Below are 27,519 nucleotides of genomic sequence, written 5' to 3'. Positions count from 1 at the left end.
CATTATCAACATGTGGCACATGTCCTTGACACACATAGAAGAGTTGCACCCCAGGATAGCAGCATGCATGACAATAGTGTTGACTCTTACTCCTTTATGGTTGCTGGGATGTAACTGAGAAATCTAATAACTGTGACAGTAGGCCTTTAGGTTTTTCCTTGCTTTTCCAGACAGTGAAGCTGCACAGACACTAATGAAAGGTTAAATGAATAGGAATAGCTGACAAGAGGTACAATAAAGAAGGAGCTTGGTAATCCACAGACACTGAGCAGAGATCCTTGGCTCAGGCAGAGAAAGGACAGCACATCGACGAGTCACAATATTTAAAACAGCTTGCTATACACAGAGGCTTTTGTGTCTGGGTACATGTCTGGCTTTGGAAGAAAAAAAAAAAGACACTGAAAAGGAATTTCAGCATGGGGCACTTTGGCAAATCTAAGGTCACAATAAGGGGAAAATGTCTTGTGCGTGTTGTTACATCTTTTACTGAACATAAAAAAGCAAGGGACTGCACATTTGACAAATATGATAGAGTTCCAAAATGGGTTCAATATGATTTCAGTTGACAGCATGGTGGGTGTCACACATACACTCAGTATCATTAAAGGCTTGTAGCAGTTCATAGTCTGTACTGCTACATTATCAGCAAGTTTTCCTCCTAGCCAAAGAATTCTGAAGGCACTACTTTATGTGGTTTTATAGCACAGAAAAATTGTTGACCTAAAAAATTGTAATATGTTGCAAAAACATGGCTAAACTTCCAAATGGTGCATCAGACCATGGACACTTAAAATGCTGTAAACTATCTGCTGATAAGTTTTGCAATTTCTTGTGCTTGTGATTTATTAATCAGTTTTAAATAGATTTTATTTTTCCTAATTATTTCAGTGCCCCTACTTATTTTTAGAACCCTTCTGGGTTTGATTATTTTCTATCAAAAGAGGTTTAAGTAAATGGTAGACCATTTTAACTCTAGGGAAAAATTACTGAAAAGAGCAAAAAGAGAAACAAAAACAGCAGTCTACGGTAATGAGTAGAAAACAAATCTGAAGTTATCTGCATTCATGGTTTATTACTTAGTTTAAGTTATTCTAGTAGCAAAGTTCAGAAACAAACTCAACAGTGAAAGATGAAATAGCCTTGATTTACCTGCAAACCTGTCTGCCTACGTATTCTAGTATAACATACATATTTATAACGTGGTAAAACTGCACTATGAAAACATTCTAAAACAAGAGAGCGTCTTTGAACAACCAAATTAAATTACAGCTGAACTCCTGAGTGTACTAAGAGTTCTAATAAGCAACAAATAAAAGCTTTTACTAGCTAGCAACAGAATGAGAGCTACTGTGCTATGCAAGACATAAAGAGACAAATCTGGCATTTTCTCTCACTGGATTATACCATTTACTTAAATGGTAAATAAGTTTGTTCAAAGTACTGCTCATAAAAGCTAGCATAGAACTATTATGCAGCAATTACGATCAATGGAATTTTTAAATATAAACATGTCACAAATTAGGCAGAAAGAGATAGACACAAAAGGTGAGATTAAAACAAACAAATAGTTCATTAAATTGTTAAGTACCATTTAGTTAAATAAATAGTAACTGTAACTTATTCCTTCATATCTATCCATTTTCTAAAGAGAAACCTCTGTCCTAATTGTGCCCTCTACATTATATAGGAATCTTTACATAAAAGACTTGTCTTTTCTGTGACTGACTTGACTAGTTTTATAGTCAAACACAAACTGTACCATATAAACATGTACAGCAGAAAGTAAAGAGGATTTTCATTATGTAGATATTCCTTAACAAAAATAATTTAACTTGTCCAATGTGTGAAAGGGACTTCTTCAAAGACCCCTCAATTAAAATTAATAAATAAATAAATACATAATAAATACTAATAATATGTATATTTATTTTATAAATTCAATGTCTCAAATGCATTTTAGTTGGACTTCAATTTAATTTTCTGAAAAGTAAAACCAATTATTGAAAGTTATAGGAGTCAACTGCAAATCCTATTGATATGCACATACATCACACCTAAAACATAATACAGTCACCCCCAAAGCCAAAACACTAGATCTATGATGATTACTAACTTCTTTTCACAGCCATTCAATTTTTCTGAGTATTTTTTTCTTTTTCTTTTTTTTTTTTAACCTTAGGCATATCTAATAAAATCAAGAGGCTCCCAGTAGCTCTGCAGAGAGTTTAACTAACCAATGATCCTTTCCATTTTAAAAAGCAATACAGAGAGAGAGAGTGCAGCATTTCCCTTACATAAGTGTTTTTGTTTTTATTCTGTAATGTTTTCAATACTACATCTTGCAAAGATGTGGATGATAAATGAGAACATCTGCTATGAAACCCAGAAAGTTTAATATTACTTATTATGCATCAAACTAAAGAATCTCTCTTAACCACTTCCAACTTACACTTGATTCACAAAATTCTAGCCTGAAACCTTACACTGTATGTGGCAAGTTACTCGTGTATGTATTAAAATATATAGCCTCCTAATTTTCAACGATTAAATGCAGTGAAAAAATAGAACAGATATTTAGACAAAGTAATACTATACCCCTTATTTTAGAGCCCAATTTTTAAACAGTGTACCTTAATTCAAAAACAATGTTGTTTCCATGAGCTTGTATTCCAGAAAACTATTAATGTTGCTCCTAATTTGCAAACTATATTTTCATCTACCACAATATTTACACATAGCATTTGTAATGGCTTTTATTGTTTAATCTCTTCTACATTTCAGTATTGGATACTATGGAAATACACTTATTTAGCAGGCTATAAATAATGAAGTTGGCATGCGCAATTGATATTTAGCATGTCTCACTGTAAGTGGAAAAGCCTCATTATAGATGAGCAAATCATTTCTAACAAGTTCAACTGACAAATATTAAAACAAACCTGTACTATATACGGCTAAGTTATTTGTCTCAGATACATATGCTTAGAAAAAACAAAAGGTGCAAAAAAGACCATCCAGAAAGATTGGGGGTGCGGGGAGGAGAGTGAACTTCCAAGCTACTGCCTATTTTGAAGTCCTTTAAAATAAAATAAAATTCTCAGTAACAACAGCAGAAAGAATAGCTTGCTTCCCCTTCCCCCTTCTGAGCTAGTGTCCAATTTCTTCTTTTCTGAACAGCTGTATTATCCAACTTAAGTTGCTCTGCTAATTTCGGTCCCATAAGGACTAACTTGGAAGGCAAGAAAATACAAGAAAAGATCAATTTGCTGGGAAAGATCAAATGAGAAAACTGTGGGGACAGCATGAGGTCAGAGTGCGGAGAACTAAGCAGACCTGTTCTTCATTAACTTAAGCTCTCTTGGGATGTCACACACTACCTGTCCATGGGCTTATTGAACCGCCTAACCCTCCTCTCTGTACCATTCTTCTGGGCCCAAGCGAATCACATCCTGCTGCTGACATGTTAGCAGGGGAGTGCGGCTCCAACATGAAAGTACTTTTCTTTCTTGTATGAATCAGGCAGATTTTTGAAAAGACGACACGGCATTGACTCGTGACATGGCAAGATGAAATGAGAGGTCTGGGCCAGTCTTGGAGCTGTGCAGATAAAAGTAATCAAATGACACTCCTGGAATGCAAATTGGCATTCTTGACTGCAGCAATTGCACAACCATGAAACATCCCTGACAGCAAGCAAGATTAGGACAAAATGTTATGTAAAGCACTGAACGCAAAAACTCACTTGAAAAGTCAAACTGTAGCACTTACATTTTAATACAGAAATAGTCAACTCTGTTTTTGTCTGTTCCTTTACTGCTTCTGTTATATGTAATTGCATATCCCCATCTGTCACATACACTTTAAGTATAAAAACTCAAACCATGAACAAACGCATACATCTCCTAGATTTGTCCACCTAAAATATTTTAACATAACTTTTAAAAAAAAAAGTTAATATACTAAAACAGAACCCTTCTATTACATGTTTAAGCATTGTGCATACAGAACAGTTCATATTTTGGGGTCTTAAAAGCAGTTTCTAACTTATCTCGTAACAAATAAGTTAACATTCATATTATCCTGCATCTGAATCACATAAAATTACTAAATAAATAATTTGCTAAATATTTAGCAATCTGATTTTTAAATCTCATGCTCCTTAGGAATTTAAAGCAGAACATACATACAGCTAGAAGGTTCATTAATGCTGGACAGCTTATAATGAAACTAGTTTAACACAGAGCACTTATGCCCCGTTAAAAATAGCAGGAATCTTCAATCTTATATTTAAGAGAAAGGAAAGTTCCACACACTTTTTCAGGTACTCAGTATTCTTAAGCAGCATCTGCTGACGAGGCTTATTAAATTTTATTGTCTGAAATGAACTCAATTACACTAACAAAAAATGCTTACCCTATTTTAAAAGTAATTCCTGACTATGAGATGAACAATAAGATAGATAGTACATGGAGTATGTTATAATGAAAAATAAAGCCCACTCCTGTCTCTGAATATTTAATTTGCTTCTATGTCTGAAGAACACATGGGTTTAAAAAAGAGAAACATGTAACATTTTGCTTTGACTGCTTACTTAAAAGACATTTTAACTGTTGGTTGAACAACAGCAGCAAAAAAGACACACTGCCACTTTAATCCTAGGGACACCAGATTATTACATGTCTTTTGTGCATCAATTTTACAACAGCTTGACTCTAGGGTAAATGGGAATCATCATAAATCGCATGCTGCTTTCAAAACCACTTTAATGTCTGTCAGTGTTGCTGTAACCACAGTCCTGGGCACCTACTGCTTTTTCCCCCTCCCCACCCTGGTGTTCGGTGGGTTTGGTTTTTTTTTTTGTTGGTGTTGCCTGCATTTAACAGTGGCATCTCTGACACCCCAAAAATTGTGGCTCTCATCACTGAAACAAGACATGCCACATTAAGGAAAGAATGGAAAAAATATTAACCCTCTGTCTCATTCTTCTCTTTCCCATCCCCCTTTTTATATATACTGTCCCATCTCCACAGTACAGCCAATCCCTAAGTGGGGGTAACAATAGCAATTTACTGTGGAAGTTTACTAAAAGCATGGGAGTGGTCAAGCAACACACCGCTTTATTCAATATGGGCTGATCCCTGCTCCTCACTAGCTGAACTAACTATACTTTTAAGCCAAGAAATATCACTGTCAGACTTCATATACATTTGCTTCCTAAAATGTGCTTGTTCCTTGCAGCAATCAAGGTATCTTCACATCACAGCCAAGGAGAGAGGACTTAAGGAAACTGAGATCCTGAGTCATCTCGTTTTTTATTTTTAAAGTAAATGTTTTTAATTAAAACAAAAAGCCTCCTTCGTAAAATCCTGGTGTAAAAGAACGGGCCTCGTTTAATCTGCTCACAGGAAATCCAGCAAACATGCTCTGAAAGCGGTTTTCCCTCTTCCAGTGAGCACATCAATATTTCCCTATAAGTTCTGGGCACAACTGCTGATGGGAAAGGTGTAAACTGCAAGCACATGCACAAGCAAAAGAGAAGAAAGAGTTACTGATGGAAGGTGGATTTACACTTCTGTCTCCCAGCCTCAGGCGTTGTTTCTCTCTCTCCCTCAGCCCCCCACCCCCACCGCTTCTTCTCCCACTTTCAAAGGTTACCTTTACATTGTGTGCAAACGTTACTTATTTCCAGGCAGAGGGTGGTTTCCAAAAAAGCTCACTCACAGTACGTCTAATTCAATCTCACCCCCCATTTTTTTTGTTTTGTTTTGAACATTATGCCCTCACCTTTGGTGGATGGAAAGTAGCAGTAAAATCCTGGGGTCATCCCATCCCAAACTGCCTGAAAGTTTGGGAGAACTTAAATCACCATTTCAATGTAGTACGTCTCCCCTCCTCCCCCGCCTCCAGCTGTTTGTTGTTTTGGTTACTGCACAATTTATTAACAAAATGAAAAGTAAAGGCTAGAATGAAAAGGAAAGGCTGTTGGAAACTTCTTACCATCTCTGCATGCTGGTTGTCAAGGGCACCCCCTGTCTCTTGATCTCCTCTCAGCAGCAGTGCCTGCACCAGCCCCTTCCTTCTGCCTCTGGGCTCTGCTCTTCTCGGTTTTCCTCTCTCCCCCCCCCCCGCCCCCCTTCTCACTCTCAAGCCTTCAGGTGATCTGAACTAAAAACAAAAAGAGAAAGAGAGAGAGTCTCTCAAGCTCTTCAAAACTTCAGCCCCCAAACTTCAGCCGCAGCCGCAGCGAGAAAGACCTTTCAACACAGAGCTGCTGCGGGGGAGGGACCCAAGTTTGGCTCAGAAGCCTCCACAGGTTGGTTTGTTGTTGTTGGGTTGTTTGGCTAGAAGGGGGGCGGGCTTGCAAGTGGATCTGAAAGGATAACGTTGCTTCCTTGCTGCCCGTTCACCCTCAGCCGCTTTGCATTGCTCTTGGGGAAGCGCGGGGGGGCTAGTGCAAACCCGGGGCCGGGGGGTCCCACCGGGGCCGCTCGAACCCAGCTGTCAAAAACGCCGAGCAGCCCCAGCGAGCTTTATTGCAAGCCGAGCTCGCCGTGTGCGTGTGTTTGGCTCTCTCTTTCCCTCCGGCCGGTTCCCCCTCGCAGCGGCGGCGAGCTCTCCTGCGGCTGCTTCTCTTCCTGATCAGTTCAAGGCGTCCAGCTCTCCGCCGCTGGAGCGCGAGAAGGAAGGGAAAGGGGTGGAGGGAAAATAATACGCAACCCGAAGGAAAATGGGAGAAAGTCCCGGGGAGCGCGTTACAAAGGCAGAGAAAAGTTAGGGAGCGCTGAAGTTTTTGCTCGTGGTCCCGATTTCCTGCTTCCCACCCCCGTGTTCCATCAGCTCCCGGGGCTCTGCCGCTGCTGGGTGTGGGAGCTGAAGACTTTTTTTAAAAAAAGGCTTGGGGGCGGGGGGGGGGGATCACGGTTGTACGTATGCAGGGGGAAGACAAGAGTCACATCTGTGTGTGACACGGAGCCAGCCGAGCTAAACCCTGCCCTGGAGACAGAAAAAACACGAGCTCAAGGCTTCAGCGCCCAGGCGCACAACTGCAGCTGGGAGCACACATTTTTAAGGCACATGCAACAAAATCCACACCCTTTCCAAGCCACACACATTCATCATCGCCACCAGCCGGGTCATAATTTAACATGTGAGAACAACACAGCAAGTTGCACTAATTTATCACAGTTGAGCAAAGTTTCAGCTCCTGTAACCCAAGAGACGAGATGAGACCGATTTTATGCCTGTTCCTATATGCTGAATGTCCCCTTTTCTTCCGAATTCTTCTATTAGCCCAATGTTCATCAAAGGATTTAAAACTTTTCCCTCTAGTGTCCTTATTTATGGATCTGAAATGTTGGCAGATATGTAAATCCACATGAGTAATTGGGAAAGGGAGAGGATGACTAAAGTCTATAAAGTTTATTTGTCTGTCCAGGGGTAGTACTAACCACATCTGTTATCTACTTAAATATCTACCCTTCCCCTCCCTCATACTCCAAACAACAAAATGAAGGCTCCTTACTTCTCTTTTAAAAAACAACATTGTTTCTTTCAAAATATGCAGTAAAAGCATCAGGGTTCTTTCGACTGGGACTATACAAAATGCATGTCTCTATTAAAAAAGTGCTGCTCCAGTGAAGGGCATCCCCACATTTTCAAACCGCTATGCTAAATACAAATTTAAAAACTATTAGCTACTGTCAAGTCAAATTTGCTGTTTTCCTCCTCTTTTGGTAATTGGACACATTTAAGGCCGAATGGGTATGTGAACAGGTTTGGGGGTGGTGAGGCAATGGATCAGGGTCAAGCATGTGAGACTGGTAGCCAGCTGCCTTTTGATTTTAGCTAAGGAATCTATTGTCTTTTGGAGGGACCACACCAAAAACTCACTTACAGTGACACATCCTTGTGCATTATCAAGGCAGCAGAATTTCTACCAGATTTTGCTTCCCCTCTCCTCCTACACCCTGCCCATCTTCAGTGTGCAAAGGGTATGCTACTATCAAACAGCTATTCATTGCAGACAGGGGCCTATACATGCCCCAAGTTCCCACTCCTCCATGAAATGGTTCATTTTGGGTAGTATCCAGAATCTCTTCATTGGGCATAACAGACAAGCATATGAACTGGGATTTACATTACCCTCACTTCACTCAGATTAGTTTGGATCCACATTATTTAGGGAGTACACGTTAGGATTTGTTATAGTGCAAGACAGGTTTGCATTTGCTACACAATGGTATCACCTTTATCTAGCCTACATTAGAAGATGCTGATGACCAAACTGGGGTTTTGAATAATTTAGGAAACAAGTAAACCACAATCTGATGTGTTTTCTAGCAACAGAGCAGAGACATGAGAAGTTGATTATTCATTTCAGAGTCAAGTGTCTTTACGCTCACAAACCCATTCAAATGGTCAAGTGACTTGACCATTTGAACCAGTAAAGAGCGAAGAACCTGCCAAAAAAAAAAAAATTGTGGCCACGCAGCCCTCTGGTGGCTAAATACCTTCACAAGCCCACATGCATGTTGCTCCACATCAGATTGTTTCTGACTGGCCTCAATCAGATTTAGTAATAAAATTTGGGACCTTCACCACATCAAAAGGCACAATTCCTTAGGTAATAAGGGTGTGCCATACAAGAAAGCCTGCAAGAAACTAATCTTTATTTGTTGGCCTCAGTCACAGGACATGGGTTAGGTTTACCAATGGTATGTACCCCTATAACATGGCAGGGTTCAGCGTGCACCGACTGCAATGATACTATTACACTTACCACTAGAGCCAACCTAGTAACTTCTTCAGCAGTAAGTACAAAGCAGGCTGTCATCCTCATTGGGGCCAGCCACCTGAGTGAGAGATACTCACACTCGCTAAACCAGTTGAGGCATGGGGCACTCTATAGCATGCTGGACCTAAATTCTGTGGCAGGGTACCAGGATTCTGCAGCTCTGCTGCTGCTAATTGGAGGTGTTGGGTTTTGCTTTTTTGGTTTTTTTTGAAGCAAACTGCATTAAAAAATTACATTAAAAAAGAACATTAGGATTTTAAAGTCCAACACTCAAAAGTTAATAAATGTCAGATTTACGTGTAATTCAACCTCCTTGTTTTATGATACCGTCTTTAGTTTCAGAAACACACACTGCTTTTCTATAGGACCCGAGCCTTACTCAATGAATGGGTATGTATTCAAATTTTTTTTTTTTAATCCTTCACTTTCAGTGTGTGGCCTCAGGCCTTATTTAAATACACACCATTCAAACCCTTCCTAGCCATTTCTGTGGTGCTCTATAGCATCAGAGTGCTTCACGAACATTAATGAATTTATCCTCACAATATCCTAGTGAAAATAGGTATGATTATTCCCATTTTTACAGATGGAGAACTGAGGCACAGAGGGATTAAGACTAAAATTGTCTCATGTCCACTAGTTTTGGATGCCCAATTTAAGACACTTAGAGCCTGATTTTTCAGAGTACTTAGTGTTTTTATAGCACTTTTATATGTTTGAAGCATGACTCTAATCACGATTGCTCAGCAGTTCTGTTGGTATTTTGGCCCTAGATGTCTCAAATTGGGCAACCAGAAACATGAGGAACACAATCAGTGACTATGAATATTTAGTTTAAATGATTTGTCCAGCATCTCACAGAAACTCTGTGGCAGAGGCAGGGATAGAACCCAGTTTCCCAGAATGGTAGCCAGCTGCCTTAACCATGAGCCAATCCTTTCTCTTCCTTCAGTCCTCTGACATGTTCACCATACACCTTCCAACTTCTGCAACAAATTATGCAGGAATCTTGCAGAAAGCAGTCTCATTCACTACACAACAACCCTGATTCATTCCCAGAGCACTATCCATCCACCCTGCACACCAAACAAGACAAAGATCTTGTGGAAGATAATAGTATGTTTGTGTGTAATTAAAGACTGCATATGCATTATGATACAAGGGGGTCAAATTAAAGTTGGAACGGGCAACCTGAATTCTGGCATTTCCTATCATCTGAGTGTTCAACTTTGTATCTTTAACATATAGTTTTCTGGATGGAATTATTTATATATTATGAATAGGGTAACCAGATGTCCTGATTCTATAGGGACAGTCTCGATTTTGGAGGCTTTTTCTTATATAGGCACCTATTACTCCCCACTCCCATCCCAATTTTTTACACTTGCTATCTGGTCACTCTAATCATGAAGTATTTCAGCATACTTCTCAAATATTAGTTTACCTGTGAGCCAGATCAAGGTAGTAAGTGGGAACTGCAGCAACAATTAGATCTATGTTTGTATCTTGCATCTTCAAAGCTATTCTAAAAGGAGACATTAAAATAGTTGCACCAGCAAGGTAATGCTTGTGAGTGAAGAGTAATTGATTTCCTTCCCTATTAGAGACAGCGATACCTCCATTTACTCTGTACAAAACCCTTTTTTCCCCCCCCAATCACATTTGGGACATTGGAAAAAAGGAAAATATTTCAATCTTAATATCAGTGACATGGTTTGCTGGGCATATGTTGGTACACAGAACCTTAAAAAAAACCCACAAAGCAATTAAATTCCAATTTAAGGAGTGTGCAGACAAGCTCTAGCAAGGGTGTTCATATGTGTGGTATAGAGATGTAGGCATTTATTCTAATACAAGGCAAGTTGCATTCATGGTATAACATGACTTGCCCGGTATCCTACATCACCATCAAGGATAATGCAGAGTAAGGGTTTTCTTGCAAAAAATACTGTTGGGCTCCTTGCTCAATCAGTTTCCACTCATCCAGTTACTTAAAACTGGAAGGTAAACTGACATGGTTCTGTGAGGAAAACATTTGTTACTGTAGCTAATGCCTGCCTTGATCATTCGGCAGTAATGAGGAATACATGATGGAAGAATATGTTTTGCATGCAACACAAGATAATGTTTTATATACAGCAGCAAGATATAACCCAGGATTCAGATACATATAGTATTCTTGAAATTGTCATCCTGGTATTAGGAAAAGTTTTTACACCAGAGACATTGCTTGGAACCAGAGACAAATTCACAAGTCTTATTGTAAAGAATATAAAGCGTATGTCAGATGTTACAGTATATATTCGTGCATGCAGTCTTAGTCAAAAGCAGTTTCATAATTTAGGAAACTCATGTAAAGACAAATAATTTAATTACTTTTGCCTTTTCTACCAAAATACTTACACAGAAAGTGATCCCAAATCTTGCTCTTGTTAGGATCCAGAAAAGCAGTTACCAGGAATTCCATTCCCTTGTGTGACATATATAACATCTGTCCAGCCTTCTCATCTTAAACTCTTTCTTAGGAAATCATCATCAGATAGTTTGATTTACACCAATCTTCCCCAGATGCTTTGGCAGATTTTTTCCAAAGACAGGCATGCTTTCCAGTTCTCTTATTAACTCAATCATAGCAGCATACGCTATGCAATAACTATAGGTATTATTCGGTAGTTCTAGAGTCGCTTCCGTCAAAGTATCTCAAATCAATGTTCAAACATTAAAAGTAGTAAGCCTCACAACTACTTCCCCCTCTTCCCTCCTCCTTCCCTCCAAGAGACAAGGCAGTATTCTGTAGGGGAAAATGAGATAAATGTTTGTGACTTGCCCAAGATCAGAACGCATATCCCAAATCTAATTTTCAGTCCCATGGTCATCCTTCCTCCAATAAGATTACCACCCCTTTGGAATCATGAACCTTTCTAGGCTGAACTTTTATTCCTCCCTATATGTTACTTTCAGTCTCTGTCCACAAGAATTTTTTATGGCTGCATAGTCAGTACTTGCAGACAGCCTTAATATTCTAGGTGCATTCTGGAACATACCTTAGATTATCTCATATAACTCCTCACAATATTCTTCCCCTGTGATTCTTGATGCTTTTCATTTCTCTTCACACTTTGCCATTCGTTTTTTTTTTTTTTTGATAGTACTATGATCAAGACTCAGTGCCTTGGTGAGATGTTTGTAAGTATGATTGAAAAGTCTCTTCCAGGGTTTGTTTGTTTTTTTTATCCAACTTAACGGCTCCAGTTTTGAACATTAACTGTTGATGGGATATCACTTCTCTCATCATCATAGCTTACAACAAACATTTTTGCACTGAGCTTGCTTTTATAAATGAGCTTAAACCAAAACACTCTTTTAGTCTCGGTCATGTCGAATATTGACATGTGGCTCCATATCCTAAGAGCAACAAAACTCCTTGAATGGAGAAGTGCAAGTCACCAAAAATCTGCCAGATTTCCAGGCTTGAAAGGTTACTACTAAGAGTTTCATAGTCTCACCAAGACAAGTCTTGTCATATTATATGCCATGAGCAAAGAGAACTCTGAAATGGATGTAACAGTACAAGATGAACCTGCTAATATACATTAAAATTGGGTTTTAAAAACCTTGCATCATGAGTCATGACCCATTAAAGTATTATTTTTGGTAATTCAGCCTCCTAACATTAAATTACCACTAGATCAAAATGCCAGGGGGAAAAACTGAATATCCCTAAAATGGTATTGGAAAAATATTCTTGTTTCCCTGAGTTTGTTTGAATTACTATGAAAACAAGTTAATTATTTCATAAAAACTAAGACAGACTATACTTTTCTTTACCTACATCCACTCCCCTTGGCATTACTGGCAGCTTTCAATAGCACTCTTCTGGTTTTCTATTATAAACTTGTTTTAGGGTCATCTAGTGATAGTCCTCTGCATATACACTCTGGGAGTGAGTTCTGGGTCTTAAATATATGGAGATATAGCTACCTCCTAGAACTGGTAGGGACTCTTGCCTTCACTAACAGGACAAGTACTGATTTTTGCCCCAGATCCCTAAGTGGCCACCTCAAGGATTGAACTCACAACCCTGGGTTTACCAGGCCAATGGTCAAACCACTAAGCTATCCCTCTCTTGTTAACTGGCTCCCTGGGCTGGTTGCTTACCACAAACCTCTCTGGCCACTGATGGGCTGTAATGGGCCCAATCCAGTCCACATCTGGAAGGATGGCGATTGCATCATAAATTGTTGAGTAAGACAGGGTTACATTGGGAGAAATGCCACTAGACTACAATTAAGGTAAACAAGCCACATTAGGGGCTTGTGAAGGGAGGAAACAGCAGATGGCAAGTAGTGGTTTAACCCCTAAATTATTATGAAAAGTCTGCTCTTATTCCTCAGCCGGTCCTAGCAAGGCCCAGCTACTTTAAGCACAAATTCCTAGCCCAGCCACAATCCTGTGAGCCTCAAACCCAAAGGAAGCCTGACCTGCTCGACTGTTGGACTCCTCTGGGGCTCCTCCTTGCCTTCAGTGCAACTACTCTCGAAGGAGTATCCTCCAATGCCTTTTTCTTCCATAGATTCCATTCTGGGGCATTTGAAGTGTCAGGCATGAAGAGCACTGTGAATACCAAGTTCTGAGAAGAAGAGGGAATGCAGTTATTGAATTGCAAGTGCTGTATATACAAGCTACTTTTCTTATTGAAGTTTTTTTCATTAATAATGTCATTACAGTTCCACAGGTGAATCTTAGGTCTAGATAAACAGCATTTTGAATAGTCAATGCTAAAAAGTAATGACTTCACTGGGACTCTGAATCTCCTCTCCCCTTAACTGCCCAACTTTTTCAGAGAAGTTTCATTCCAGATCCAAACTCCATGGCTTGGGGTAGTCTCCCAGGTTTGGATTTTTTAAAAAATAAAAAAACCCAAATCCATATCGACTTCATCTCACCCCAAGATGAAAAGGTTGAGTGGTTGGCTAGAGGATTCATTTTAAACTCTTAAATTTAATTCAGAGGGAGGGAGGAATTAGTCAGTTTGAAATTCAAATTTGAGGATCTCTCAGCATTCTTAGCTCAGCTAGTTTGTCTATATCAAATATGTAGGGCATGAGAGTCATTATATATGAACACAAGGCTAGGAAATGTGACTTTCTACTAGGGAAGTTCTCTTACAAATATGGGTTAATGACTTTTCCATGCCCCTCACTACCAGACTACCATTTCTTATTGTTTAACATACACTGTGTAAATGAATAATCAAACGTCTGAATGTGATGTTCAGTATCAGCCAGGTTTCATGTTCACTGAAACTTTCAGGGGTACATTTTATTTTCAGTCACACTTTTGTAATTCTAGGGTAAAACCATTGGATTTACTCTGGATTATACCAATATAAATAAGCAGGGGTATAGCCCAAAGTAACTGAAATGGATACCAAGAAGTACAGGGAACCCTAATTTTTGAAGAGTTATTTTTTCACTCTGAATATTTCTTCCCCAAGGCAAAAAACAATCCAGACACAGCCCCCAAAGACTACTAAAAATATATATATATAGGGAAACACACAAGAATCAGCCATTTAAAAAGGAAGTCCATGGTATCAAATAAATACCTTTAAATAACTGATGTTAAAACTAGAGATGAGGTGTTTAGTAGCACCAGGTCGATCTCAATAGTGCTGACTAGAACATTATGAACTTAATGGCCTGAATTGCGAATGAATCTCTTTTTACTGAAGTTATATGGGTCACATTTTCCAAGGAGTCTCAACTTGCTCTCCATTTGTATACACACATCTTTGTTCACCCAAACAACTTGAGTATGCAGGTGTGAAGGGGTGTGGTCCCCCTCCTCTATAGTTAAGCGACCATTGAGCATACAATGGCCTTTCAGTTTGCCAGCCTATGCTGGCTCCTCTTTAACCCCTGCTGTTGTTGTAACCTAGGGGTCTGTTACAAAGGCCATAGTAAGTCTGGCCCATTCCCCTACTTTGGGGAGTAAAGGGAAAGCAAGCCCCATAGCTGTTCCCAGCTATCTGACTCCACGCCTGGTGCAGTTGCTGGGCCTGTGCCTTAGGCAGCTACTTGCCAGCTGTGGCTGAGAAGTTCCCTCAGGGTGATCCCCAGCCTCTCTGGCTGCCACTCTCTTCTGGCCAAGCTGTGGCCTTTCATCCCAGCTGTTGCTAATCAGAACAGATAGCTGCTGATGAGGAGGAAGTTACCTTGTCCATTAAAGCCAAATCACTCCATGATTTGTGTGCTATCACTTTTACCCAAATAGTCAATGTACAAGCAAAACCCATTTGTGTTCAGTTGGCATGGACAAAAAAAAAAAAAATCTAGCAACAGTCTGAGTGAATTGAAAAATTGCCCTTATGAGTCTGACACTATAATTTACAGTGCAGTAGTACTTAGAGGTTCAAAGACCACATTGCTGTATAAACATTTAACAAAGAGAGAGTCGCTGCTCTATGAAGCAGCTTCTTTTAAGCCTGACCTGCCCCGCAAGTACTGGAGGTACCTTGTACCATGGATCACTGGTAAAGCGCTAGGTCTCTTTAGCTTGCAATATTATTGCTAACCAATTGGGATTGCATTGCACAAGTAGGTAGCAGATGAGAGGGATTACAGCTAAAGAGATGAGGACAGCCGAAAGAGATAAGGCAATCATTAGAACAAAACCAACCCCCAAAAGCATGCACTTGGAATCTCCATTTTTTTCTTCTATTCAATATCTTGACTGTTAAATAGGCTATTCACACTTAAAAGTCTTAGCATCAGTTATAACTGAGTGGCCACTGAGTTAACTGAATCTTCAGATACCTAGCAGCTACACTTCTGTGGGGTTTTTTGGTTTTGTTTTTTTTGCGGGGGGAGGGGGGGAGCAGTGGGGCACTAATCCAGGCTTTATTGTCAGTGCCTCCAACAACATTCTTGGCATTTCCTACTTAATTCTTTATTTAATAAGAAAGGATAGGTTGGGGTTATTTGTGGTTAGGAGAGGGTTTTTGTTTGTAATGGCAGAAATATAGTCCAAGTCACATTTTTGCAAGGAAGTTGGATAGTTATTGCCTGCATTCTACAACAACTTTTCACATTTCTCTCCAAGACAAAAAGTATAATTACTGTACTTTCCCATATCATATTCTCTGGAGCTTTTTAGACTGTATTCCACTTTGTGTATATTTTCTTCTGTAAATAAGAATATTCTCAGTGTTGCATAGGACAAGCCATCAAGTTTAATTCTAATCGTCAATGAAAAATTGCAGCTCACATGAATCCCACATATAAAAGGATGGATGATCTTCAATTAGAGTGCTACATTTACACAGAGGAAGCATAAACATCTAGTCCTGCATGTATAGTTTCATGAGGCATTTGTTCAGGAAATCTATTATAAAAGTATACCAATGGATGCAGTTTTCCAGACTTCAGAGGAAAATGCTGTTCATCTGGAGAAAAACTGGCTAAGCATACTTCACTACTGTTGTAACACGGGAGCATCGAACCATGTACTACAGACCCGATCTAGCTCTCAGACTACTTCACGCTGGCCTAGCCACATCCAGAGAAGTTTGTCATATTCAGCCTCAGAAGCATTACATAATCTTGCTATTAATGCAGGGCTGGCTGTCTAGCTGCCACACTTAATCAGTGGTACCGGAAGAAGCTTCTTCTTGTCAGTGTAAAGCAGAAGTGAGTCAGAAGCACTGCTTACTTGAAAACCAGAGTGTTGTAGGAAGAGGAAGGAGAAGCACTGCAGAATCACCACTGCCTGGGATGAGTAGAATTAGCCAGCTAACTCAAATGAAAGGAGGTATTTACACCTACATACTATAGTGATTGGTGACCAGGACAGATGGCATCATGATCTAACATGTCCAAATTACACACCATTTTTCCCCAGCAATTCTGGGAGCTTCCCTGGTGAAGATTTATATTTTGGGAAACCATGGGGATTCTTTCCAGTTGATTGTAGATTTTATTATTATTTCGGAGGGCAGGGAGGGTAAGGGACATATTTTATACTGTTTTAAGTCTCTTCGTGTGCAGTGCTACTAGTAACCTTCCTTATAAAACAAAATGTCCATCTGTCTAGGAAATCAAGGAAGAATCTCTTTTGTTCACAAGTGCAGTGACAGGTGCAGCCAAATGGAAGTTTCTTTCTAGGGGAAAGGTAGAGGGGATGGAACATATACGCATTCATCCTTATAGGAATATTTCCATTTTCAGGAGTTGTTCCCTCATCTGGAGATGTGGCTATTGGGAGATGATTCTCTGTCTTTGCAGAGTTTCACTTTTACAAGGCCCTAGGCACATCATAACACGGCCTGTTACATCTCCCAAACCTGGTACCATAGCTGTTCCCCCACCTTGGAATGGCTGGGGAGTCTCCCCATCCCAGAAGGTAGGAGCAATTTAATAGTGTCCCTTTCTCCCACCTAGCAGCAGTGCAGGTGGCAACAAAAGGACTCCTCAATATTTCCACTGTGGCTGCTGGGAGAGGAACTTGGGGATGTGTGGAGGAGCTGAGCCTATTGCATTCTCCTTCTGCCACACCCAGAGTCATCAGCAATGCAATGGTGGTATTGTGGTCCCCTAGAGCAGTGGGATTTGGAATTAATCACTCCTCAAGTTGGATGGCGCAGGTCACACCTCAGAGTTACTTTCAGCCTCTCTGCACCAGTCACATCTACACAAGCCAGGGAGCTGGGAGGACCAGAAGGGACATGGACCAACCACTTTTTGGCTAGGCCAAACCTGAGTGGTGCTGGAATCCCACAAGCCAGGTCACAATGTCACTCGCTCAGATTTGGAGGTCATGGGGATAGGGAGTGAGGCTGCTGGGACAGGGCAAGTGAGAGGAAGAGAATGGTCAGGCGGGGGGGAGGGTCCCCTCTTTAAATGGTGCTCCACAGCTCCTCCACGAGGGCTATAAACTCTCCACACCCATACTTTCTGCTCCCAAAATCTTAGAGTCTGATGTAATCACATGACTCTAGGAACCAGAGCCTCCAGGCACCTATAGAGCCTCTATACCTTAATCTGACCCTGTATATTTGATAGCAGTGCAGCTCCTAAAAGCAGTTCTTAAATTACACACAATTTTAGCTAGAAATGCTACAAGAATCTTCTCTTAAGGGAGTCTTCCACTGAAGCCAGAGTATATTCCTATATGGATCTCCTAATTTACATATTGCCATACCTCCCCTAAGGCCCCACATTATAGCTTTCTAGTCTATCTTAGTTATGACCAAGAATGCTCCTAAATCAGCCTAAAGATAGCATGCAGCAGAGTGGTCAGATCAAGAGACAGTCAAGACTCTGGTCTGGTGTTCTGCTCTGAACTTTTCCCCATGCTGTGTGACCTTGAGAAAAAAACTCTAGTCAGGTAATGACGAGATTTAATTTTTCAGAGGGTGCTGAGCACCTGCAGCTCTAGTTGGCCTCTTTGGGAGCTGTAACAACACCCCTGAAAAAAGTTACATTAGGTGCCCAAAATTAGACTCTCCAATTTGAAAATATTGTGCTTGTTTGCATTTTAGATATTATCCCTCTCTGTAAAACTAGGGATAGCAACATTTTGGTAACTCAATATTATCTGTCCTCTTTGAGATCCTCAGATGAAAAGGTACTATACAAGCATTGCTATAGCCCCATCTAATAAGCCAAAGCTAGGAATCAAACCAGAGTCTTTTGCACAGTATTACAGAGCACTAGCCACAATAAGGCTATTCAGGTGACCCAGAGCCAACTTGTGATACTTAAGTCACTTCCAGCCTGGGGATTTCTTAAAGCATTGTATTTTCAGAAAGCAATAACATTTGGATTGGAGGCAGAATGGTTGTTTTGTCTTTCTGTAAATCTTTTCAGATGCTGGTTGTGATTACAATGTGAAATGATAGCTCTCCCTAGTGAAAGTCACTAAATCCATATTAGCTCACAGCCAAACTTTAGTGCTCACTAGAGCTGCTTACAAGACTGCCCATTGCAATGGGTGTTAAAGTATTTGTTTACAAAGAATGTATTTACATAAACAGGAAGAACAAAGAGGGGTTGTCACCAAAGTCAAATGATAGCAGTGCACCCCTTTCATCTACCCATCAGTCAATTTATAAGGCTCAGACCAGGATATTTAACACTTGCTATAATCACAGATGCCACATCCTGTCTGATGACCAGTACTGTCTGTGTGGGACAAAATTTATTTCTCTTGTTTTCAAAAGTACTGTAAGAAAAATATAACCAATTCTTAACTGTACACATGAAACTTTCATGCTGTGTAGACGAATAGAAAATGCCATCCCCCCAAAAAAAGATACCCACAATGGAAAGTTTGGATTTGTAAATTAAACTCGTTAGGTAGTGAGAGAGCATTATTTCATCCCAGCGCTATGCTTTAATACAGAGCCCCTTTAGAGAATGGGTATTTTGATACTTTTTCCCTCCACAGTAATTTGTGTTGATGTTCATGCGCTTTGTGAACTTCCCCAAATCATTTGGCATTATAATCAGCTCCACTGGCAGAAAGGTTTCCAGGCTGAGAAGCAGAAAGGAAAATAGTTTATGATTAAAGAGACGTACAACTGCTAGTATTGATGCTGGATGGTTTACTTTGGACACCCTGTGTGATGACTTTTGGGTGGGGGAGGGGAGCAGAGGGTAAAAAGTTTGGGAGTGTGCTTGAAAAACAGCTCCAAGGAGAGCTAAGAATGTTATTTGTTGGCTGATTCTATCTGCTGTTTAAGCAATGTATCTTAGAGATATGCACAATGAAGGTTCAAAATATTAATTGTTGTACTTAAATGAAATTCCTAATAAATAAAATCTTGTCCCTTTATGCTAAAAGGGTATCAAGTTGAAATAATCAATTTTTTAAAATAGTTTAGAAGTAGTTTCAGGTCCTACACCTTCCTCTGAGCCCCCTACATACTCATGGTTTTTAAAAAACACATTTCCTTCTTCCCTCTTGTTGACACAAACAGGAGAAACAGACTATACAGAAAGCACTGTTAAATGCACAAAGCAAACAAAATGAACAAACTATTTGCTGTCTAATCTCTTTCAACTGTAGTAATTTTAGGTGTTACTTACAATGAAGATAGGTAGACTGAAATTTTTAAGTCCATGGTGCCTTTTAATACACTAATATTTAAAGCATATATAACATCATTCAAGTGATTTACACATGCCAGTCAATCATCAGCTACTTATTTGGGAGTCATGGATATCTCAATTCCCTCTCTTCTTTTGACTCAGCTCACTAATTATGTCCACTCCCCATTCTCTATGGCCATCACCCTGCCATCTTATAGCAAGTCTATCCCACCATTCCCCAAAGTTGCTCACCTCTAAGGTCCTTTTTCTCCACTCCAGTACCAGTGTAGCTCAGTGTCTCTGGATGGAGTTCCATGACTACATAAACTTTCTCCACTGCAAATACATTCTGCCATCTTCTCCACTGTCATTGACTTCCACCTCTCCACCAACTGTAGCTTTACTCCCTCTGTCTCCATACAGAATATGGCTGACTTCTTCAAAGACTGACAAGATCAAATGTAACCTCCCCTTTAATCCCCACTTTTACTCTCCTCTGCTGCCACTGATAGAAAGGTTGGCAGGTGAGGAACCTCTGTGTTTCTCTTATACTTGTAAAGAGAAGAGAGAAAAAGATAACCTTTAGGAAAAGTCACATCAACAAGGGAAAATAATTATATTGAAATTATTTTTTCCCCTCATGCTATAATAATTCATGGACTATTGTATAGCTTTTGATTAGTAAATAAGTTTATCTTGCATCTTTTTCACAGCCATGATGTGGTATTTATTGATATCTCATTCTAACATGCTTTTCTAACCCCATTTCACAGTGCAGTTTACCCATTCACATGTTTGGTTTCCATATTTAGAGTGTGTTTTCAGTTGCACAGTCCACTATGGCGCTCTCAGATAGTTTTTCCAGTCCCCATACGTTATTCCTAATTTTCTACTGAAATTTCCCCTCTCCCACCTCCACCATCACCTTTCTGGTCTTTATAGCTATTAAAGAGCCTTTTCAAGTAGTTCTCCATGTAGAAGTTGTATTTCCCATATAATCTAACACTATCAAATGTGATTGAGTACAAAAAGCTCAAAAGCTACAAAAATGTTTTACCTCGGGCAAGTAGCACTTCCACACTGTGCTGCCAGTAGTGTTAGAAGAGACATTATGCCAATAAAATGTATACAAATGTGCTTGCTAAGAATGGTTTCAGTTTTCTGAGTGAGTGCTCTTCCTCCTTCCCTACAAGAATAATCCTAAGAATGTTCTAAGACAAAATGTGCAATTGCAAGATTGTCTAATATTTAGAAACAAAAATAAAAAAGGCTTCTGATCAGTTATTAGATCAGCTACTTCTAGGTGTTCAGTCTGCCTTAGATCACTTCAAAATGTGACTAGCTGTCGATGAAAAATCTATGTTTTTACAGTGGGGAAAGGAGAGTTTTATAATGAATCTGCTGAATTAGTACAGGATCTTCTTCCTTCCTTTCAGAAAATGATTGGGCTCTATACAGGGCCAGCGCTTCCCTTTAGGCGACCTAGGCAGTTGCCTAGGGCACCAGGATTTGGGGGTGGGGGCGGCATTTTGCCGCCCTCGGCAGCGGGAGGTCCTTCCGCGTTCCAAGTCTTCAGCGGCAATTCTGCAGGGGGTCCTTCACTCGCTCTGGGACCCACCGCCGAAGTGTCTTGAAGACCGGGAGCATGGAAGGACCCCCCGCCACAGAATTGCCTCCAACGACCGGGAGCGCGGACGGACTCCCGCATAGGGCGCCAAAAACCCTGGCGCCGCTCCTGGCTCTATATCATCTTGCAAGGGCAGCAACTAGCTAACAGAGGGCACCATCTGACCAAGAAGAAGAAAGTTATGGCCTGGAGACATAACAGGTTGGGCTCAGGGAGAGAAGTGGCTTGTGTGTGTGGCGCAAGCATGAGTGTGTGAGTAGCAGCTGACAGTAGAAGAAAGGCAAATTAGGGGAACCTGAGGGACACGGACGGACACCAGCAGAGCTGGGACCAGTTGAAACAGCTCCTATAGGGCTGAGGGAAACAGGCCAACCTTGAACAGCATTGAGAAAGGGGAAGCACCCAAACAGGAAAACAGCAGACTCCAAGGAGTGGATTCTGTGACCAACAGTGTTGGGAAAAAGAACAGTGGACCGAGGAGCTAGGCCATCAGCAGATATAAAGAACTACACAGAGAAAAAACATGGGAGACTTTTAGTCTGTAATTCACAGAAGTATTATTCTGCTAGCAGAGGATGTGAACCAACACCACAGCCAGGCAGCGTGGAGATAGCAAGACGGTAATCCCAACACAACTACCAAACTATGCCCAGAACACCAGAGGTATAAGAAAACTAGGCCTGTGAGTCCCAGGACCTATGGCTCAGAAAATCATAGAAAATGTCAGATTGGAAAGGATCTTGAGAGATGACCTAGTCCAGCCTCCTGCCTCAAGGCAGGACCAGGTATACCTGGACCATCCCTGAGAGGCATTTGTGTAACTGGTTTTTAAACTGCCAGTTGAAGGGCTTCCATAACCACCCTAGGGAGCCTATTCCAGTGCTTACCTATCTTTTTGTTAGAAATTTTTCGTAACAAATGAGTGAACTTAAGTGACAACTCAAGTAGAAACAAGACACCTTGCACTCTTTTGGACTGCCCCATAAAGGCATAATTTGGAAATTCTCTATGTTCAAATAGTAATTAAACTCTAAAACTAGGGTCTTGCCATCATTTCTTTCCTGTTAGTACTGGTAAAGAATCTTAATAGATGTGAGTGTGTTTATTGGAAATCCACCATAGGCACAGATATAAATGACAAAAGATGCAAAGAGATGGAGAATTAGGCCCTCCTACCCAAGATTCCTTTAAATCCACCCCTTTCTGAGAAGGAGATATGCAGAAGACTGAGTTTAAGACTGTCACCTGATGGTCATGTTGGGGCCATCTCCATCCTTAATTACGCAGCTCTTGGGTACAGGCTTCATTCAAACTGATCTTTCAGAGAATTACTAGGGTCTTCTCATCTGTTTTTTCAAGCTCTTCAGGATTTCTCTCTCCTGACCTCTGCCATCCTGGGCTCTTAACTATGGCCATGTAACAGGCCCTCCTGACTGATCTGTTCCTTGGCTCCTGCGTCCAAACTACTTCTGGCAAGGCAAACCTCTGCACTGTGTCTCACTCCCCATTTCTGATATATAGTGGTTAAAGGAGATCTGAATAGGAAAGAAACTTCCCCATTGTGGGCACTGAGGAATCCAGTGGCATGTTAAAGACTAACAGATTTATTTGAGCATAATCTTTCGTGGATTAAAAAAAACAAAAAAACAAAAAACACACTTCTGCAGATGCATGGAGCAAAAATTACAGATGTACACATAAATATACTAACACATGAAGAGAGGGGAGTTACCTTACAAGTGGAGAACAAGTGTGTTAACAAGGCCAATTCAGTCAGGGTGGATGTGGTCCATTCTCAATAATTGATGAGGAGGTGTCAATACCATGAGAGGGAAAATTACTTTTGTAGTGAGCCAGCAACTCCCAGTCCCTATTCAAGCACAAATTAGAAACACTGTGCCATCTTGCATGATGGGACATGGAAATTGGAAGAGAATGTGGACAAAGGGAATAAAAGTATTTGAAAATTCCATGACCTTGAACAGGCCCATAGTCAAATAAGCATATGTATGGACTCAAGAGTGATGGTCTACATCGGGAAACATCCCCTTGTGCTCTCAACTTAAGCATCCCACCATGAAGAGCCAAGAAGAGATATGGAAGTCACAAGACCATTCTGTATCCTCTGAATATTGGCTAGGGGAGGAAAAGATGATGCCTTTTCCCCTGGCTGGAAGGAACACCAGAAGGAAAGGGGTAGTCAGGATTTCTCTGCTTGCCCTTCCGGAGGAGAGGGGCAACCAACAGGGGAACAGCTTCCTATAGCGGAACAAAGGCAGACTGTGCACTCCCAGTTAGGACAATTCTTCTCCTACCAAGTTACTGTGCTGCTTCAGTTTTATGAGCCTGCATTTCTGGTGTAAAAAAATTAACAGATGGATCAGTACCACCATGCTTTCTTGAGGGAGACCAGTAAATTCAGATCCAAAGTGAGTGCTGTACCTAATATTCAGGTATAGATAAAAGTGCATGCAGCCCAGACAGTGTGCCAACTTATTTATAGCCTGCATCCCAAGTTTCTTCTTTGCTCTGAAGAGGCTTCCTTTGCCGAATCCCTATCTACATTAGAAATACAAACCACACTCTCCACTTACTTGACAGACTGCACCCTAATGGAGAATACAAATTCAGCTTGGATATCAAGTTTTTAGAGTGCACAAAGCAGTCGCACACAGTGATGACCAGTAATGATTGAACTATGATACTAAAACACAAGCCCCTCTGTGTGAATTGAATTAATTGATTTATTAGGAGCAAAATAGCCAGGTGAGTTAGACTAATTAGGAATCAGATTGCTAATTGACAGCACTGGGGGATGAAAATATGGAGCAGTGCAGAGATGAGACAAAGTGTGTGTAACAACTCATGAGCTGCTGGACCGTTTAGGCTAGGAAAAAGCGATAGAATTTCTGTTATGGAGGCTGATAGTGTAGGCTGTGCTGGAACAGATTCAGAAGAGTAGAGTATTGTCTGTCCAGAGGACTTTGGTGGTTCCTTGTTCTTTTCTTCATTATTCTTGGGAAATTGTTTGAAGCACCTTTCCTTTAGATTTTTAGTACCCCTGTTTACGCTTTGACCAACGTGTGTTTAGATAGGTAGAGTGCTTTACAATTGTGAGTCAAAAGAGGAATATACAAAGGGACAATAACAGATAGTTAAAACCCCAAGTACAGATTTAAAAAAAAAAATCTTTACAAGACATAATAGAAATATTTCCATGAAACCTAAGAGCATAAAAGTTAAAATTAGTTTACTTTAATGTAAACATTCCTCTGCAGTGTGCAACATCAAGTGTGCAGCCTTCTGTTTATGTTCAAGAACCTGAAAGTGAAACAGCTGTGAAACTGAATGATTAGTCAGTCTGTCTTCATTTGCTAAGCTGAACACTCTGCAAATAGTAAACAAACAGGAGAGATTGGAGGTGATGGCTGGGAATGTACATTTAGACTTGTAAAGTCTTGATTTAGATTTCTACTTTTAATAATCTAAGGTGACAGTAATACAAATCAAACTATTTTAAAAAAATCTACACAATGAGGTTTTAAAAATGAAAATCTTGTGGATAAATTAACAAAGCAGGATGTGTTTTCTGTATGCAGAATTGCTTTCAAGAAAATATTTTGCAGTGATTCATATACTGCGATTTTTAAACACAGTCCTTGCAACATACCTGTCAAGGCTTAGATTAAAGGAGGTTTTAGACAGGATAACTTGGGTTTTATATTGCAGCTGTCAAGTTCTCTATTTTCATTTTACATCTTCCAGAAATGCAACAGAGTATACTGGACCACTTATTTTTTCCCCTCCATTAGTAGATGAACTGGCAATATTTCCGCCATTAAAACAGGATACTTGTTCTTTTCAGATGCCTGCAATAACTGTTAACCTCCTCCATAGCCTCCTAGAATGCTGATATATTAGCATTAGATTGAGCCAATTTCCACCACTCACCCTAAATTTGTTGACAGTGACTCTCAAAGAAGTAGTAGTATTTTTTCCAGTATTCACTCCTATGGCTTGACAGAGGGGAGGAAACAAACAAAAAAAAGTGGCTCTAAAAGAGATTTAAGATTACTGCATAAACTTATTCTGGCCGAAACTTGTACACAGGCCTGTATCTTCCAACGACAGTTTAGTTTCAAGAGCGGAGTGGCTTAAACTATTAATGGCATAATAATAATCCCTTATATAACCCTAGTCACTCAACTATAAATCAAAGATGGTCCAGGATATAATTTTGCTTTGCTTTTACCACCTTCCTCATTAGTAGCTGTTGTTTACTCCACAAACTAGGTTCACCTATGTTTTTAATTTTAGTTCACTGAGTTTGTATCTGATCTTATCTTTACAGCATCATTATCTGAACTCTTCTTGATTTAATATTCACATAGGGAGAAAGTCTGGCTCCAATAAGTCAAAGGAAGTGTTCACTCTGACTTTGACTTTTTTTTTTTCTGATGCTTTTCATTTTATTTTAACAAATGTTCTTTCTACAGCACGTGCCTCCTCTAATCAGTCATAACTGTCTATAGAACTTGGTAATTAACATTTTAAGCAGACATTTTTCTTCCTCAAATATGTTAAACAGTACTTTTCAGTTATATAGAGTTCTTTACTTCCTCTTCTTTAGTCTTATTTGATTCATAAGCTGCTCTTGATACTGTTGATAATGGAATTCTAGCACTATACTAAAACAAGGAGACTCAAAGTGCTCAGTGAGGTGTAAAGCACTTGAAGATATTTAGAGAGGGATATTATATCAAAAAAGGATTACTACTCTGATGTATTATATCTTTTACCTGTGTGCATCCCCAAGAATATTACTTCTGCATCTAATCCTTTGGACTTGGTCTTGTTTGGGTAGATTCTTCCCCAGGGCTTTCAGGATATCTCCTGTAGTACAAGTTTTTTTCCTGTATGACTACCTGACACATCCTCACCATTCAATTCCAATACTGCTTTATTTTAATATTTTGAACTAGACATCATAAAACCTTTATAACTTCAGTGTTGGCTTCTTATTTGCTTGGTATCATACAGTATTTAGTCTTACTGTTTTTGTTTGTGTGTTTTAATGATAAACCCCACTGTTTAGCCTCATGTCAAAAAAACAAAACAAAACATAGGGATTGATATAGCAGATATTTTTCAAATCTTAGAGTTTATTTCTAAAATTCATAAAACTCTTCTTTTGATTAAGGGTGCAGATGAATGATTATATCTTTGCCGTTTTAGCTTAGAAATACTCAGGGTCTGTAGCCTATACTAACTACTCTGAGGCTACGTCTTCACAACCCACCGTATTGGCGGGCAGCAATCGATTTCTCGGGGATTGCTATATCACGTCTCATCTAGACATGATATATCGATCCCCGAATGAGCTCCTATCAATCCCGGAACTCCACCAACCCAAACGGCAATAGCCGAGTCGACATGGGGAGCCGCGGACATCAATCCCGTGTCGTGAGGACGGTAGATAATTCGATCTAAGATACTTCGACTTCAGCTACATTATTCACGTAGCTGAAGTTGCGTATCTTAGATCGATTCCCCCCGTAGTGTAGACCAGCCCTGAGGCTGAGATGATAACACATGCTTTACTTACTATAGAAGTACAATGTGTTATTGCACAGTTTCTGAGATACGCTCCTACATAAACTGCAGCTTCTGCAAAGTTCTATTGTATTTGGTTTGCAAGAACACACTTTTGACTTTCAAACACACAAACATGGAACATCTGCCTCCTACCCTGTTCTGTAACTATGTGCCTACTGATCACCTCCTGGGATCGTCCACTGCTGACCTAGGGCCTGACAACGTCTCACATTTATTTTAAGTTCTTTACATATCATCCTTTCAGCTGTTGTCCCTCCACAGACAATGCTCAGTTCAATCTTTCAACACAACTCTTACTGTCTTCATGGCTGAGGATGTTAGGGAGATTCTCAAACCTGAGCTGGCTTTTGTAGGTGACAAATCTGAGGAACTGTCACAGATTGAAGTGT

The 27,519-nt window shown here is 40.1% G+C and overlaps 1 protein-coding gene across 1 annotated transcript in view; it reads left to right on the top strand.

Moving 5' to 3' along the window:
• Positions 1-27,519, top strand: part of CNTLN (centlein) — a 617,317-nt gene that overhangs the window by 227,905 nt on the left and 361,893 nt on the right. The window lies entirely within an intron of this gene.

The sequence above is a fragment of the Chelonoidis abingdonii genome, chromosome 6 (assembly GCF_003597395.2).
Source record: "Chelonoidis abingdonii isolate Lonesome George chromosome 6, CheloAbing_2.0, whole genome shotgun sequence".
In the NCBI taxonomy this organism is placed as follows: domain Eukaryota; kingdom Metazoa; phylum Chordata; order Testudines; family Testudinidae; genus Chelonoidis; species Chelonoidis abingdonii.
Note: the sequence above shows the minus strand (reverse complement) of the source record. Positions and strands in the feature narration are given on the sequence as shown.